We start from the raw sequence: 5585 nt of genomic DNA, 5'->3' as shown, positions 1-5585 counted from the left end.
TAAGCCTACAATTTTAGGAGCTAGGGCTATTGGTCGATCGACGAGGGATAAGTATAAGCGTACCACGAGCTCATCAGCCCCAACGTTTCTCTTCTGTGAGTGTTTTGCAAGTGCTATAGCTCGCACAGTAGCATGATTCACTATCAAACAAAAGTAGCAAGATCCGCCCACACAAGACAGTGCACTAGCCCTAAGATGGTTTGATAACACGCATCGTTCTGGTAATTAAACACAGGGCAATGCAAACTACCCTGAAGGATTAGCCCGACCAACTATTTCTTGTCATCGATATCTCGGGCAATGACCACAGCACGGACAGCGGCATGGGAATCGATTTCTGGGGCGATGTCCGCAGGACTAAACGCGGCATCAGAATCGATCTCTTTGGCGATGTTCACAGGATGGACAGCGGCATTGGAATCAATCTCCGGGGTGATGCCAACAGGACGAGCCACGACATCGGAATCATCAAGGACGTCCACCGGCACCTGCACAACCCTAACATATTAGCAAGCACATTGCAAATAATCAAAAACCACAACTATGGTAATAAGCCATTATTGTTTACCTTGTGCAGCTCACCGGGGGATCTCATCCCTCCGGGGGCCATCTCCTCCTCCTCGATGGCGGCCATCACCTTGCCAGGGGAATACTACTTCTCAACGGCGACTATCTCCTCAATCTCGGTCTTGAGCCTCACATAGGTGGCAATCAGAGTTCCTAGGGTAGGCACGGTGGGGCCCTTGCCGTTCTTCCAACTTCCTTTGAGGAGTTCGTCCGCCAACGTCCTCAACTCTTTTACCAATGCTTGTTTCTTGGAGTTCTTCGTCTCCATGGGTTGGCCCGCCAACATGGTCAACTCGTTGGTCGGTGCTCCCTTCCTGGAGATCACTGTCTCTAGTGGGTTGTCCGCCGACAACTCTTTGCCTAGTGCTCCAGGATCCATCAATGAACTGACAAACAAAAAGCAATCTAAGGGAAACCACAATCGCAATGAAAACAGGAAAAGAATAGGATGTAAGAATCGGTCGGTGCTTTGCAAAAAGAAGATTCTTGGAATGAAAATATAGCAACATAACTGATTCGCCCACCTTTCCTTCGTCGGTACAGAAGAAAAATGATAGAAGTGAGTAGCCTGGAGTGAGGTTTTCTTCAAGAAAGGGAAGAAAGGGCTTGAACGAGCGTTCTAGTGAAATGATGGTTGCTTCGTCCAGTCCAACTTGGAGGCCACCTTACCACTGCTGGTAAAGGTGTGGGTTTTGTGATATGATGGGTCATGACGGCCACACCGGGGTTACAGGTGAGTCTCGACTATAGCACCTCGCTGTGATTTGGTGGATGGCACGCGGGCCCGGATGCTTTGAAATGTCCCGCATGTAGATAGAGCGGCTAGTAATATAGGAGTGCTCAATATTGTTCACCGCGACCAAGGCGGAGATGAAAATGAGAGAACTACGGAATTAATGCATGAGTTTAATTAGGGTAGTTTTGTAAAGTATGAGATACATTCCTCCAATCGCAAAATTCCTTGGTTCATGAGATTTGAGATTTGAGCCCTATAAACCGGAAGGGAGGGAGTACTGCACACGGTGTAGTCTAGTCACTTGTTGAACTCTCTAGAAAGGCAAATACTCCTTTCTAGTTTACAGGGCTATACTACTCCCTCCGTCTAGGTGTGTAAGTCATCTTAGGCTAGCCATAGTGGGAGTAACTTAGCTAGTAACATAGCGCACTCCAAGAATTTTTTGCTTATGTGGCAAGTAATTAATGAGAGGTGGTAACATAATATGTTACTGTAACATAGCGCTTTTCAAGATAAGATGAGTCTACAAGCTAATAAATGAAGCCATCAAAATACTACTATTATGTTACTTTGCATTATGAAGGTAGTAATTTAGGCTAGTGTCATATGCATGACACTAGTCTAAGTTACTCCCCACTATGACCAGCCTTACGAAAACCAAATACTCCCAAAACACTTAGGCGCGGTGCATTAACTGCTACCTTGTTTCTTGTTTCTTGACATATCAACCAATAGGAGATGAGAGGTGTGCATGCTTTTAATGACTTGCAATGGCTAGTTCATTGCATGGAATGCTATTAGTTAGCAAATAAACATTGGTGATCCCAGGAGGAAATGGTGCTAAGCGCGTGGACCTATGCAGAATGGGTATCAACCAATTGATAATTCAGTTTAATTGTTAAACAATAGCAATTTTGTCTAATGCAAGAGCCTGGCTAGTACTCCAAGGAACCGCACCACGCGAGCGTTCGCAACTGCCACGTTCGAGTTGTGCTTGGCTCTTCGCCTCTTCGAGAAGACGAACAATAATGATTACTCCTACTTCTACAGTATCGAATGCACTGCTGCATGTCCATCCACCTCATGCGGGAGGGATAGCGAAAGCTTCAACATACTGCTCCTGCCTTTGCGTCCATGACAGGTGGGCCCAACAGGTGTTTGGCCCTCCTGTCATGCAGCCAAAGGCAGGTGCAGTTAACGCACCGGAGCTCAGTCCGCGAGGGAGAGGGCGTTGTAGTAATGAAATTTCTCGGTCTTGTACGATTTGACGAAGATAGGGGTTGCTTGCTTGCTAGGGTTGCTCACTACGTATATATAGGCCGGAGCCTCCGCGCTTGCTTGCTAGGGTTGCTCTATTCACACACTCTCATCCTCTCCAGATTTAAACAAGATAGGGGTAGTAACACTGTGTTTCTCCCTTCAAAAAACACTAGCTTTCTATCCTCACCGCTGGTTACAGATCCGGACGTATCCCCCTCCGCCGGTGAAGGGGGGAGGGGCAGCGTTTAGGCCATCGTCGACAGCGAGCGAGGAGACCCACTCCCGGCCGCACCATTATCTCTGGCCGAGCGCCAGCGCGGGAGGTCCTCCGATCCCTTCGTCGTTGCCTGTGGGTGGATCCGGCCTCCCGCCGCCCACCTATCCACATCCCGATGACCTTCAGGTATATCTTTGTTCGAAACCGCCTTAGCTCTACTTCCCCAGCTCTCTACGTCACTGCATGTGCATCATTTTCTACCTCTCAACCCCTCTCGATTGGATGTTTTTTTCTTCTATTGTTAGAGGTAAAGCTACTTCATGGAGTCGAATCTTGTACTCCCTCCGTCCGAAAATACTTGTCATTGAAATGGATGTATCTAGATGTATTTTAGTTCTAGACACATCCATTTTGATGACAAGTAATTCCGGACGGAGGGAGTACTTTGTTCAAACAAGAAATAAAGTGGGGGTGGGGGAATTTAGACTGGTCATCAAAATGGGAAAGCCTCTGGATGAGTGGTTCCTCTTCCAGATTAGGGTTTATCGCTGATGAGCAACTGCCATTAGTAATAACTATGAGTTGATATCACACTTCTATATGTATAACAGAAGAGGCAGTTGATCCTACTTAATTAAGTACTAAGATACCCCGGCCCATGCATTTGTCGCAAGTACCCCATATGTCCTATTTTTAGCAAAATCATGCTAAAATTCACGAAAAATTTCAGCATGATCTTTGCTGAAAATAGGACATACGGAGTACCTGAATTTGCTGGAACGGAAGTTAATGGACATTCCGGAAAACTCAAGGGCCTCTCGGGGTACCTGCAAAATCATCACGACACGATGGTCGGAGACAAAACCCAGCAAACTAGCAGCACATGTGAGCAGTGGGAAAGGAAAACAAGTCATAGAAGACGCTGGCCAGCCAGCCAGCTAGCACAGTAACATGTAACAGCCAAAATGAATAGTCCATAAAATCCCAACCACAATCTCTAATGGTTGATTTGCATCATATGTATTGTTAATCAAGCTAGCATATTACAGACAGGAAGAGAAGCAATTACAGACAAGCTTTGATCATCATATTTGTTGGTGATGACTCATCAAGCTAGCATACTAATCTCTGAACATATGTATGATCATTAGAGGAAACAAGATTTGAGAAACTGGTGATGACTCATCAAGCTAGCAAGCTGGCTAGTCTTGTTAATTAGCTAGTGTTGTTAATTACTCTAGTTAGTTAGGGAGGGAGGGGGCTAATTATAAACAGTAGCAGATGCACATTTTTTCTTTCAAAGCACACCTCTTTGTTTCAGCTATCTATATATCTTGTTCTATGCTACATTTTTAATTCCTGATGTTAACAAGAGTGTTTGTCAAAAGGAAAAACAAAGTTCATGGCAGTGTAGCCAGCTTCTCATGCAACCCTCTTATCAACTAGTTCCTCTCCCTAATATTTCTAATTCTCGTAGTTCACAAACTTCACAAGTTGACATATCACATAAAGATGTTTCTATACAATAGTAGAATTGGTAAACAGAGAGAAGAACAAAGAGAGTTCATATTACCAACGTCCTGTTCAGCAGCGGAGGGACTCGACCGTTGGTCGTCCTGTCTTGAGTGTGGAGAGGAGGGAGGCAACCGGAGGAACGACTGGAGTAGCTGAAATTTACCTGATATGTTCCATGAATGTGGAATAACTATGAGGAAAGAACTTGAAAAAAGAATATATCTTATAGAATATTAGTATCTTATAGAATATACTCATGAAGTTTCTGAGATCAGAACTTGTTTAGAGGTCATCAGTAAAAATGTTCAGAGTTCTACAGCGGGCATGGCACTCAACTATAGTGTGAAGAGCATTGTAATCATCTGGAGCAAACAGGCGAGGAAATGATAGGACATTTCATATCTAGAAACAAAATGTGTGGTTTCTGTAAACATAATAGGATTAGAAAATGCTACATGATGGTTTGTTTAGAAGAGGAATAATCCCAGGATGTAGCATGTATCATGGGGTCAAAACCTGGGACTCCTTATTGTAATTTGATTTTGATTATTAATTTTTCTGTGAGCACATGAATCACAATTTGTGAGCAAATGATTGATGAAATTCACTTTATAATTTATTTTTTCAGGAAAGGGCTGATAGACGAGGAAACTACAAAGCTCCAATTCTACTAAGGATATAGTGGGGATCGAGCAGAGAGGGAGAGGGCAAGGAGGAGGAGCAGAGAGGGGGCGGGGGCTTACGGGCGGAGGAGGACGGGCAGAGGAGAAGGGGGGCTTACGGGCGGCGGCGGGACGGTTGCGGGTCGGCGGCGGTCGACGTCCTGCACCCCGTGCAATCGTCCGTGGCGGGATGGTTGGGTGCCGCGGCGGCTTGCTGTTCGGTGGGCGGCGGAGGAGCTGCAGTGGTGGGTGGCGCCGGGGCGGCGGCGCACGTAGGGGCGGCAGCGTCGTGGGTCATCGGGGCAGCGGCGCGCAGGGGCTGAGAGATGTGAGATGGGATCGGCCGGGGATTGGGGCCGAGATTTTAGTCGGGGGAGGTATAGCAATGGCGCACCACCTAGCGGTGCGCCATAAGTAAGTTTTTTTAGAGAGCAATGGCGCATCCCCCCAGCGGTGCGCCATAAGTAACTTTTTTTAGCATAGCAATGGCGCACCAGCCAGCGGTGTGCCATAAGTAATTTTATTATTATTATTTTTTGTTGCATTCATTAAATTTGTTATTTGAAAATGTCATCCAATTTGTTATTTGAAAGTATAATCAAATTTGTTTTTTGGGATTTTTAGTTGC

Source organism: Triticum dicoccoides, chromosome 7A, assembly GCF_002162155.2.
Source record: "Triticum dicoccoides isolate Atlit2015 ecotype Zavitan chromosome 7A, WEW_v2.0, whole genome shotgun sequence".
In the NCBI taxonomy this organism is placed as follows: Eukaryota; Viridiplantae; Streptophyta; class Magnoliopsida; order Poales; family Poaceae; genus Triticum; species Triticum dicoccoides.
Note: the sequence above shows the minus strand (reverse complement) of the source record.